A 13,206-nucleotide genomic window follows, 5' to 3' on the forward strand; every position below is an offset into this window, starting at 1 on the left:
CTTTCTCCCCCTTTGTCATCTAAAAAAAATGGGTGGGAGACTAAATGAATAAATAAATAAAAATAACTTGCCATTTCAGGAAATATCAGAGAAAAATGAATTAAAGGGCAAATGATGAGCAAATATGTCATTTTATAGATAACAGAAGTCAATACAGAAGGAGACTGTGAACACGACTACCATATGACAGACAAAAGCATAGTTTATAAAACACAGGTAAAAAAAAAAAAGGCTTCTCTAAAGCAAATAAAGCTAATAAGTGCACACAAAAGTAGGTTTGAAATGGAGAAAAACTATTCTAAGGAGAAGAAGGTCCATATTGGTTTCGAAATTCTGCAAAATCCTCATTAAGATGAGTGATTGCTATGTGCATTTCGTCAAGTTGAGTTTGTTATTTTTCAAGAGTGGCTTGGTTTTGACGAGTGCCTTTGAGAATTTCCAACAAGAGGGCACGATTGGTACGATTTTCAACTGGAACTTCCTAATTTTCATTATTGTCATCACTTTCATGTTTGTCTTCATCCCCATCATCAACATCCTCAACCTCTTCTCCTCTAGCTCTAGCCTCTTCGAACTTGCATTGCCTAGGATAAAACCGCACTCCATTGGAATCCCTTTTTAGCCCCATTGACGCAAGATTTGAGGCAGTGAGAATGTGTTTTGGCCTTGGTTTAACTGCTTCACAACTATCAAGCAGAACCTTCTTAGCCATAAAAATGTGAGTGAGAACCATGGCATAATATAGAGAGACCTTTTTCTTTCTTTTGCATGTAAGTAGGTGATGAAATATTATGTATGCAAGATCAAAGTGTTTGCCATTTAAGATACATCAAATAAGAAAGACATCCATGTGGGAAACTTTGGATCGACTGCCGGATTTGGGAAGAATAGAGTACATGATGATCTTGTGAATCAACCGGGCTTCCATAGTTAATTGCTTGGTGTTGACCTTTTTGGTATTGGTTTCATTGGAATCATAACTCATTTGCCGAATAGCCGTGAGTTTGTCAAAACCTTGTCCTTTAAACCAGTTGAAATGAGAATAGAATTGAATTCCATTCACAGGGTGAAGGTTAAGGATTCGAGCAATGCTGTTTGTATTGAGGTGAAAATATATTCCAGCCACATACCAGTTAAGTTTTTCTTCTCCAGGCATTTTTTCAAGATGAGTGTAGAATAGCTTCAGTAATTTTAGATAGTATCCTTCATTCATCCTAACAAATGATCCAATGCCAATTGCATCAAACAATCTATAGGTGCTGAGATTAAAATCATTGCAGATTGTGTCAGATAACACCATTGCTGTGGCCATTTTTCTATACTGAAAGAATTTGTCATATATGCTTTTGTATATGGGGGTTTTATATAGCATGGTGGCAGAGATTTGAAGTGGATGAGGATTTGGTTCACTAGGGCTTGATTCATCATTATGTTGAGTAGACCGTTTTTGTCCACGAGAAGGATTCATTCTACGTGAGGATGAAGTCGTGGACATTTTTATAAATTAAACTGAAATTACAGAAGGAATTCTCTGAATAAAAATCCAAGTTAAAAGATAATGAAAATTTCAAGACTCAAATTAGTTTAGACGGAAGATTAATATTATAAATAATAAAACAAATTGAACCAATGGAAAAGGCCTGGTTTAAAATTCTCATTCAGTTAGAATTTTGAGTGTAAAAAAAAATTGTCTAGACATGAAGAACCAAAATGGAATCATAATAGAGGATTCAAATTTAAACTTAAATGGAAGCACATGGAATTTTGACAAGTCAGTGCATGAAACAACCTAAAATTTTTGCTTGATAAACCCAATTTTTTTATATATAACATGCTTTAGGGATTGAAATAGATAAATTCATCTTAAGAGTAGAAATTCGACAGAATTTTGAAATGTACTACCCAAATGAACCATAGTCATCACATGTTTCAAATTTATTCAAAAATAAATTCAAAAAAAAAAAAAAAGGGGTTTGATAACAAAATTTATGCAATAACTCAAGATTTGATCTAAATATGATGGATCAACAAATTGATTAAAGGACAAATAGAAGCTTGTTGAATAAATTTTGAATTTACAGACCATAAACTAAGCAGATTTTATATGGAAGAGAAAAGCTACGGTATAGTTAAGGGATTCATGGAATGATGGATTAAAAGGATGAAATTAAAAATTAATGACTGAAAATACAATTAAAAGGCAATGAATTTATGAAATGTGGAAAGAATTAGATGGATATTCACTTACTTGTGAAGAAACTGCAGGAGAATGAAGAATGCCCTTGCTGAGATGCTATCTAGAAGTGGATGTGGTTTTGCCCAATAGTGAATAGATGTATATATATATAACATCCAACAATGCAGAGAGGAATTCGTGAGTGCCTAGATTCAGGGAATGGAGCCGGCTCTTGGAATTTTAATGGAGCCAGCTCTTAGATTGTTGAGCCGGTTCTTTGTCCATTGGCAACCGGCTCTTAAAAAATTGATGGAGCCGGCTCATTGCCAAGAAGTGATGACAGCCGGCTCAAGGAAGAAATGGAAATGGCTATAATTTTTTTTTTTTTTTTTGGAGACGGCTCAGATAATTTATGGAGACGGCTCTTAAAATTTTTGTGGAGACGGTTCGAAAATTTTTGGAGATGGCTCAAGTTATTTTTGGAGACGGCTCAAGCAATTTTTAGAGCCGGCTCTTTTGGGCTTTTGAGAGATGCTGAGAGTTGGTTGTTTAAGGTATTTTAGGAGCCGGCTCTTCCTTTTTGTTGAGCAGGCTTAATTGTCTGTAGAGGAGATCCCAAGAGTTGGAAGAAAATAGCACTGAAGGAGTCGGCTTTACCTTTTTCTAGAGACGGCTCTTCCTATTCCAATTTTGTATGCAGGTTGGGGAGCCGGCTCTTGTTTTTATAGAGTAGGTTCTTTCTTCAAATTTTTGAGATCCCGAGAGCAAGCAATTTGATATCATCTGTGGAGACTGCTCTGCCTTATGTAGAGATGGCTCTTTTTCTTCAAAGAGACGACTTTTTTTCTAAATGGAGCTGGCTCTGCTGCTGCTTTGCTTTACTGCTGTATTTCTTCTTCTGAGCACATTCCAATTTCCCTTCTAAGCAAACAAAATCTATCTTCTTGGAGTGGTTTTCTAAAAATATCGGCTAATTGTTTCTCTGTATTGACAAACATAAGTTCAATGTCGCCCTTAGAGACATGATCCCTAAAAAAGTGGTACCTAATTTCTATATGCTTTGTCTTAGAATGCTGAATCGGATTTTTTGAAATACAAATTGCACTTGTATTATCACACATTATAGGAACATGATCAAAATAAAGTCCAAAGTCCTCAAGTTGTTGCTTAATGTAAAGCGTTTGAGCGCAACAACTATCGGCTGCAATATACTCGGTTTCCGCCGTTGATAAAGCTACAGAGTTTTGTTTCTTACAGGACCAAGATACCAATGATTGTCCAATGAAGTGACAAGTCCCGCTAGTGCTTTTTCTATCAACTTTGCATCTTCCAAAGTCAGCATCCGAGTAACCAACAAGTTCAAATGATGTATGTCTAGGATACCAAAGACCTAAGAATGTAGTATAATTTAAATAGCGAAAGATGCATTTAACGGCACATAGATGAGATTCTTTAGGGCAAGATTGAAAATGAGTACATAAGCATACACTAAACATGATGTCCGGTCTACTTGCGGTTAAATATAAGAGACTACCAATCATACCTCTATATTTTTTAATATCCACATTAATGCCCTTTTCATCTTTGTCAAGTTTCAAAGATGAGCTCATTGGAGTATTGGCATGTTTGACTTCCTCTAAGCCAAATTTTTTTAGCAAATCCTTAACATACTTAGATTGGCAAAGAAAAATGCCATCAAGTGTTTGTTTGATTTGCAACCCTAAGAAGAAGGTTAGTTCACCCATCATGCTCATTTCAAATTCATTTTGCATACTAGAAGCAAACTTTTCACATAATACACTATGGGTTGATCCAAAGATAATATCATCAACGTAAATTTAAATAACCAACAAGTTGCAATAAATGGTTTTAGTGAAAAAAGTATTGTCAATTTTTCCTCGAATGAACCCATTAACAAGTAGAAAACCACTTAGTCTTTCATACCAAGCTCTTGGAGCTTATTTCAAACCATACAATGCTTTTGTCAATTTGAAAACATGGTTTGGACAATTATAGCTTTCAAAGCCAGGTGGTTGTTCAACATACACTTCTTCTTCAATGAAGCCATTTAAAAAAGCACTTTTTACATCCATTTGATATAACTTAAAGTTTTTATGAGATGCAAATGCAAGGAGCATTCTTATAGCTTCAAGTCGAGCTACGGGGGCAAAGGTTTCCTCATAATCAATTCCTTCTTCTTGATTATAACCTTGAGCAACAAGCCTTGCCTTATTTCTCACAATTGTTCCTAATTTATCCTTTTTATTTCTAAACACCCACGTTGTGCCAATGATAGTTTTATCTTTAGGTCTTGGAACCAAATGCCAAACTTTATTTCTTTCAAATTGATTAAGTTCTTCTTACATGGCCAAGAGCCAAGATTCATCATTTTCGGCTTCAAGAATATTCTTTGGTTCAAGTTGGGAAACAAAAGCTACATAGTTGCAAACATTACTTATTTGAGATCTAGTGTTTACTCCTTAGATGGATCGCCAATAATTTGATTTATTGGATGATTAGACACTTGCTTCCAAGCCTTAGGAAGAGTATCTTCATGAGAGTGACTATCTTTTGGAACATCTTTGGAGTGATCTTCAATAGATGAACCATTTAAATCAAGATTTTCAATGTTCTTTTCAATTTCAATCACATCTTCATTATCATCCAATGAGCACCTAAGAGGGGGTAATGGTGATTCATCAAATACAATGTGTATAGATTCCACAACCACTAGTATTCTGTTGTTGAACACTCTAAATGCTTTGCTACGAGATGAATATCCTAGAAAAATACCTTCATCCGATTTAGGTTCAAATTTTCCTAAACTATCTTTGTCATTCAACACGAAGCATTTACACCAAAAAACTTTAAAGTAACCAATATTTGGCTTCCTTTTGTTCCAAAGTTCATAAGGAGTCTTATTAAGAAATTTTCTAATGATGACTCCATTTATGACATAGCATGAGGTACTAACGGCTTCGGCCCGTAGAGTTCTAGAAGATTTATGTTCATTTAACATAATCCTAGCCATTTCTTGGAGAGACCTATTTTTCCTTTCAACAACTCCATTTTGTTGAGGAGTTCTAGGAGCCGAAAGATTATGATTGTATCCATTTTCATCACAAAATCTTTCTACATCTTGGTTATCGAACTCTCTTCCTCTATCACTTCTAATGGACTTAATCTTACACCCTTTCTCGTTCTCGACTCTCTTACAAAATTTAGCAAAGATTGCATGAGCCTCATTTTTGTGTGTAAGGAAAAATACCCAAGAGAATCTAGAGTAATCATCAACAATGACAAATGCATAGAGTTTTCCACCAAGAATAGCAATTCTCTCCGGACCGAATAAGTTCATATGAATGAATTCAAGTGGCCTTTTAGTTGTTATGTCTTTTTTCCTTTTAAATGATGTCTTGATTTATTTGCCTATTTGGCATGCGCTACAAGTTTTATCTTTAAAAAAATTAGTCTTTGGGAGGCCTTTGACTAATTCATTTCTAGATAGTTTTGAAATCAAATTCATACTAGCATGACCTAATCTTCTATGCCATAACCAACTATTTTCATTTGAGGATACAAGGCACTTGACATCTTGATCATGTAATTCACACAAAAGCAAAGTGTACACATTACCATTTCTTAGAGCATGAAAAACTTCATTATTATCCTTTTTGACAATGTATTTATCCGATTTAAATAAAACATCATATCCTTTATCACATAGTTGGCTAATACTAAATAAGTTATGTTTTAAGCCTTTAACAAGTAAAACGTTATCAATAGATAAGGAAGAGGAGATACCAATAGTTCCAATGCCAATGACCTTGCCTTTTGAATTGTTGTTGAATGTAACATTTCCTCCTTTGTGAGGTTTGATGGAGCGAAATTTTGATTGATCTCCCGTCATATGTCTTGAGTATCCACTATCAAGGAACCATTTGTCCTTGGATGAATATGAAGACTTCACGCAAACCTACAAAATGAATTTGAGTAATCTTCTTTTGGTACCCACATTCTTTTGGGTCTATGAGATTTAGGAAAAAGCACATAAGTCCCTTTAACAACCCAAACTTCTTTTGTCCTACGTGGCCTAATAGGACAATGATTGATCTTATGTCCTACCTTTTTACAATAATTACATGTTGGACTAAAGGAGGAATTTTTAACAAAGTAATTATTCAAGGGTTTTCTCCTTTTCAATAAACAAGTATCTTTGTTGTGAGGATCAAATCCAAGCCCATCCTTAGCATAAGCATTTCGTTGCTTTCCAAGAATGATGCCTAAATTCTCTCTACCTTTTGTGAATTTGGCTAAGGTTTCAACTTGATCCTCAATAATGACTTTCAATGATTCATTTTCAGAAATTAATTAATTGAGGCCGCTTCTTTAGCTAATTCTTTTTCCTTTTTCAAAGTTTCATTTTCAAGTTGAGATTTTTCAAGGTTTTGAGAGATGATAAGCTTTTCTCTTCTAAGGGCTAGCACACTTTCGAACCATTTTGCCTAATTCATCATGTAATTCTTTAAAAGCATCTAGCAAATTGTTATGTGCATCAACTAATTCATCATACGAAGTTTCTAAATCAAATGAGTTATGATTAGAATTTACCTCATCTTCATCGGCCATGAGACAAAGATTGACCAATTCATTGAGTTCATCGTCACTTTTGGATCCATTTGAATCATCATCTTCCCATGTAGCTTGCATGGCTTTGTCTTTCTTTTTCCTTTCCTTTTCATTTTTGTAGGCATAGCAATTGGATTTGAAATGCCCCGATTTTCCACAATGAAAACATGTAGGTGCTTCTCTTTTTCCTTGCTCACTTGATGAACCATTTCTTTTGAAGTTGTTACTCTTTTAGAACTTTTTCATTTGAAGGACTCTTCTCACGGTCTTGGTAATGAGAGCAACTTCTTTTTCTTCATCATCATTAGGAGCTTTATCAATTGTGACTTCTTTGGTAGTAGCTTGAAGAGCTATATCCTTCTTTTGAGCTTCTTTATCTTCATCTCTATTATTCATCTCTAACTCATAGGCCATTAATAAACCAATGAGTTCATCTATGGGGAGTGTATTGAGATCTTTGGCCTCTTTGATGGCCGTCTTCTTGGTTTCCCAATTTTTAGGCAAAGACCTAAGAATTTTTCTCATATTGTCAAACGAGAATACATTTCACTAATAGTTTCTCTATTGTTGATGGTGAAAAGTTCATATTTATGGACAAGTATATTCATTTTGGATTCCTTAATATGACTAGTCCCTACATAGGTAACTTCAAGTTTATCCCAAATTTCTTTGGCCGTTTCGCAATCCGAAATTCTATTGAATTGGTCTTTGCTTAAGGCACAATAGAGATTAGTAATAGCCTTGACATTACATTGTACAAGCCTACGGTCATTGAGGGTCCATTCAATATCAGGTGTTGGAACAGTTTCACCATTTACTATTTTGGTTGGAACATGGTCTCCTTTTTCTATGGCTTTCCAAACATCTATATCTACACCTCTTAGGAATGCTCTCATTTTGATCTTCCAATAGTTGTAGTCATTTCCATCAAACCAAGGAGGTCTATTATTAGATTGACCTTCTTAATGAAAATTTGTATTGGCCATGGTCATTCTCTAAGATGGTTAAATCATTTTCTAGAGATTAGGCTCTGATACCAATTGTTAGTCACTAATTGACTCTAGAGGGGGGGTGAATAGAGTCAAGGGACAATTTTTGCAATTTATAAAATATTAAATCTAACAAACTGTTAAGCACAGAGAAATTGAAATATTCAAGCAGTATATGGCACAAGTATAAGAGAGATAGAGATGAGAGATTGCAAACTATGACTCTGCGATTTAGCGAGGTTCGGAAACTCCTACTCCTCGGCTCAAGATCCCCCTTGAGACTTCCCAAATTCACTAGAGCTTCTCCTTAATAGTGGAGAGCAAACCTTCAATTGAAGCAAGACCTTGCATCTCTTCATTGCTAAGAGAACACCCTTAACCTAGGCTTTCTTTTGGGTCACACCAACCCTTTTACAATAACTTGGAATAGAAATGAATTGTACAATAAATCTCTTAAAGATAGAAGTACATAGTTCTGTTCACGACTATAGTAAAGATGAATATATATGAAGCTCAGAATTACTACAGTAGAATAAAATGTAAGAGAAGAAATGAAAGCTCAATGAATGCTTCTTTAATGCTTTTCAAGAATGGTAGAATGCTCTCTGTAATGGTGTATTTTATTATGCAGACCAAACTCTGTATTTATAGATAAATAATGGTCAATATAGATGTTGCAGGTGGCTGGGAAAGAATAAATGAAAAAGTTTCCGTTGTAGATCAAAACCCTAGAAGGAGCCGGCTCTTATAAACAAGAGGAGGTGGCTCCCTAGCCTTGAGAGCCGGCTCTCCATTGCATGGAGACGGCTCCCAGCCTCTGAGAGCCTGCTCCCTATTTTGGGAGCCTGTTCTTTGGATGGAAACTTTATTTTTCGTTGAAAAATAGCTTATAGGAATGTTAAGAGCCGTCTCTATTTTTGTGGAGCCTTCTCTATTTGAAATAGAGCCGGCTCTAATTTTCTTGAGCCTTCTCTAATTTTGTAGAACCTTCTCTACTTTCCTGAGCCTTCTCTAATTTTGTAGAGCCTTCTCTACTTTCAGTAGGAGATTTAAAATGAAATCCAGTATGATGTGAGGCTCATGTGTGAATGTGTTCAAAAACCTAATGAGCTACTTTTATGTTCTTTGAAAAATGAAATGAGAATAATATGCATGAATTGTAATTTTGAGCTTCAAAATATATTCAACTGAACTTTGACATTAAACCTTAAGCTCTCACCATCCTATCTACCCTTTTCTTCATTTATTGACCATGATCGTTTAGGCTTGATGAAGATTTGCTGAAGGGCTTGAAAAATCTTTGAAGTCCGAGTTTTTTTTTAATTTCTTGCACTTTGAGGCTTTCTTGAATCCATTGCTTAAGTATTTGGAATGCTTGGAATGAATTTTCTAGCTCAACATTGAGGATTGAATATTGATCAACTGTATATCATTCAATGAATAGAATCCTTAGGCCAATATATGTATATGCACCGGTATGAGACGATGGCATATTAGGGACGGCTTAGTTCAAAACACTAAGACCTACCTATTCTAGGGACGGATTAGTTCAAACACTAAGTCCTACCTATAGTGAAATAAGATGGATTAACTACAAAAGTTAAGTCATATTTATATCTATGTATCAGGTCAATAAACCTTTTGAATGACACACCTTGAACGAACTTTATATATTTATGTTATGGTGCCATGGTATGAGCTTGATTCTCATGATCATGGTTAGGGTGCGTATATTGCCTAGGATGGATAACTGGAACGTAGTTGTTGTTCCCTGGTAGGTCTAGGTACACATGACCACATTATGTTCGATTTGCATGGTATCTTTACTTAAGCTGAGACAGACCTATTGGACTAGTGAGCGTCCTATAGTGTGTACTTATACATATATGGACTACTCTAGCTATTGTTGAGCTATCTATGATGTATTTGCGTATCGAATTTCTGTATGGATCGTAGTAGGATAGGACTTGTATGTGGGCCTGACCCACTCTTTTATTTTTCAGGTGCTCGTCAGTTTCAGGGTTAAAGCTTGATCATGATAATGCAGATACAGACACTCATTCTTCCGACTACTTAGGATTTCCTTTCTTATTTTAGTTTTGGATATCAGTTATGTAATTTATTTTCACTTGGGATTATTAGGGGTCCACTGGATGGATTCCCGAGTTGTACGGATTTGAAGGATTTAAAGGATATTAATTTATTATTTAAAGTTTGAGGATTTTTATTTTAGTTTTCTTTCAGCGTATTATTATTTTATTCTTAATTCAGTTTTTATTCCTGCTTGTTTACATATTGATTGTTTGGTATCCCTCAGATCTGTACTCGGACTTGATCACCCGTGACTCTAGAATCGAGGGGTATCACACCATGCCTACCATTTTTCGTCACCATACTCCTTATACACAATCAACATGCTCCCCCCCCCCCCCCCCTCTTTTTTCACATTTTATTTACACGATTAGATCATCTAACTATTCCTTATACATGGCCATGTAACATAAACTTTAGCATATAAACATATAAATGTGCAAACACATAGCAAGGAAATATGTCTTTCGAAACTGTAAACACATAAACATGTAAACAAGTAGACAGTTAAACATGCTTTTCAATTAACAAAACACTTTAGCAATTAGTCACATAAATGATACAAATGACTTCCCACACAACCCTAGGTAGGCCTCTACCCGACGTCCTAATGGTATTCGAACCATTACTCTAGCACCAATTTTGTAACGACCCGAACCCGAGGGTCCGAATCGCTAATCGGGTCCTTACCCAAACCCGAGGTCAACTAAGGGCTCTACCGTCCTTTCATAAGTCAATACATAATATACGTGTCATCCTAGGGTTTATAAAATAATAATAATAAAATAAATAAATAATAATATGAGATCATAACTACAAAGTATGTCAAAACGATTTACTAACTCATCCCTGTGGAGGAGCGTCGTCCACCACTTCCCATCCATGTCTTGAAAAATGTTAAATATAAGGGGTAAGCAAATTGCTCAGTAGGAAGTGCCTAAGACACACTTCTTATGATCCCGTGAATCCATATAAAGAATAGAAAGTATGAGAACGGGATCATATCTTGGGAGTCGAGTAAAACCACTGTATCATCAACAAATATACATATATCAACCAACTACCAAATGCACCAAGTATGCCAATGATGCGCCATGCCATGCAATATCACTTTCTATTTCTGAAACAACGCCGTTTCAACTTCCAAACCGTTAGTGTAATCCGACCCAAGACACTTCCAAGGCGTCACGAAAGGGGGATTGGCTAACTATCCAGAACTACAAGGCACCTTCAAGGCCTCACATCCAGCCTAGTTAACTCAATCCCTAGTCCTCTCTAGACTGCACCAACACCACGGACCACTAGGCGTCTCCTAGGCGTCCAGTTTTCACAAACACTTTCCAAAACAATTTTTCCAAAATTATTTCATTTCATTTCAAAACAAATTTTCCTTTTCTTGCCCAATGCAATGCATGAATGCTTCATGCTTTAATCCCCATACCATATCAAGTTCACAATTCCATATAATTCATCTATATCTCATTTGCATGCTTTTGGGAAAATTAAATTAATAAACTCTAAATTAACAATTTTGACAACATAGTATTTGACATTCAAATATTCAAGTGTATATAATCAAAATCAATAAATAATACAAGCAATTTTAATCACTTTCAACACATTATACACCTTGCCATGCTCATTATATATAAAATGTCTATAATCATAAACAATACTCATAATTTAGTAAGCAACTTAACAACTTTTATAAGAAAACTCACAAAGTCAAAGAAAATTGTGGATTAGAAACCCCTACCTCAATGGAAGTGAAAACTTCCAAAAATTATCCAAAATTTTGAAATTCAATAGTGCTAAAATAGGACTTTGCTCTGATCAAAACGTAGATCTCGACGTGCTCGTTGGCTTTACCTTAAGCGGCAAAATCAAAATCCCTATAGAAATGCTTAGATTTAAGCTTATATGGGGTGAAGGAAAAAGAAAATTAAAAGCTTATTGAGAGGAGAAAAACTGGCGCAGAAAATGGGCTGAGATAAATGGTCATGTAATGATCTTGTAGTCATTATAATGATAAAAAAACATTTGTGAGCCCCACGCAATAATATAACTTCCTTTTTGCTTTTCTCCTCATGTTTTTCTTTTTTTAATCTATAAATCACCTAAGAAACAACAACATCAGTCGCACAAAGCCAAAGCCAATGACTTTTTGGGTAAAAGAAAATCCAAGTGGGTCCCACGAAAATAATCATCACCATTCCCTCACAATTTTCCTTTCTATCTTCCGATTGATTTTCGGCTGCCACCTACTTCCTTTAGCATAGAATATATATATATATATAATCAAAATATCAAACCCATTAACCCTTGTGGGACCCGCCACCCACCAATTTCCATTTCAATTCTCCTCATCTCCTTAGGAATCTATATACACATGAATCATAAAATCAACCCATTAGATATCTCAATTGGGTATTAATTATGACAATTAAAAATCATGAAATAAATATAAATCTTAAAAATTCAGATTATCACAATTTCATATCCTTAATTAATTCAAATAAATCTTAAATTTATAATTGACATATGAATCTTCAATTGAAAATATATATACCATCTCGTCGTCTGATTTGGAGTTGGGTATCGGTTAATTCAAGTTGTAGAGTTAGATACAAGTTAATCAAGTTGTAATGCTTTCAATAACTAACTTATCTTAGGGAATGTTTGCAGTATCTAAACAATCTCTCCATCTTTTTTTTCTGAAAATTATTTATGTTGAAAATATACCAAGTGCTGGGAAAGATTATTACTATTCTTATTTTTTTTTTCATGAATTTATTGATACGGCTATTGGAACTTTTAAAATATGAAAGAAACTATAGAACCGTTGGAATCATGGTTTGAAACCAAACTAAATCGGTCTTTCACGATTTGGTTCAGTTCAAAATAAAGTATCAACGATTCCAATTTTTTAGAAACGATTGGAATCAATTTGGTTCTGATTTAGCCTGAAATGCCCGTGATGCATTTATAGGTCTTCATTAAAATGATGAAATTGCCCCCTAGAGAGCAACACCCTTTCCCCTCCATGATCCATCACTTGCAATGTAAGCTGGCAGGGACCAATTTTGGATAATATTTGGATCAATTTTGGATAATATAAGTTAACACAAAAAACGAATCAAGGAAAGAAACCTTGAAATTAAGTCCAAGTCTTGATTTAAGCCATATAAGGCCGCAGCCATTGGGAGCCCTAATTGTCACTCCTAATAAATTCCCCCAATGCATAAACAATGATGTCTCAACAAACCACAGAAATAAGTATAGTTTTACCGCTAAAATTCTCAAATGCTTAACACAAATCAC

This window comes from Cornus florida, unplaced genomic scaffold (assembly GCF_030987335.1).
Source record: "Cornus florida cultivar Cherokee Brave unplaced genomic scaffold, ASM3098733v1 CherokeeBrave_3.0.0_Hap2_Chr11, whole genome shotgun sequence".
In the NCBI taxonomy this organism is placed as follows: domain Eukaryota; kingdom Viridiplantae; phylum Streptophyta; class Magnoliopsida; order Cornales; family Cornaceae; genus Cornus; species Cornus florida.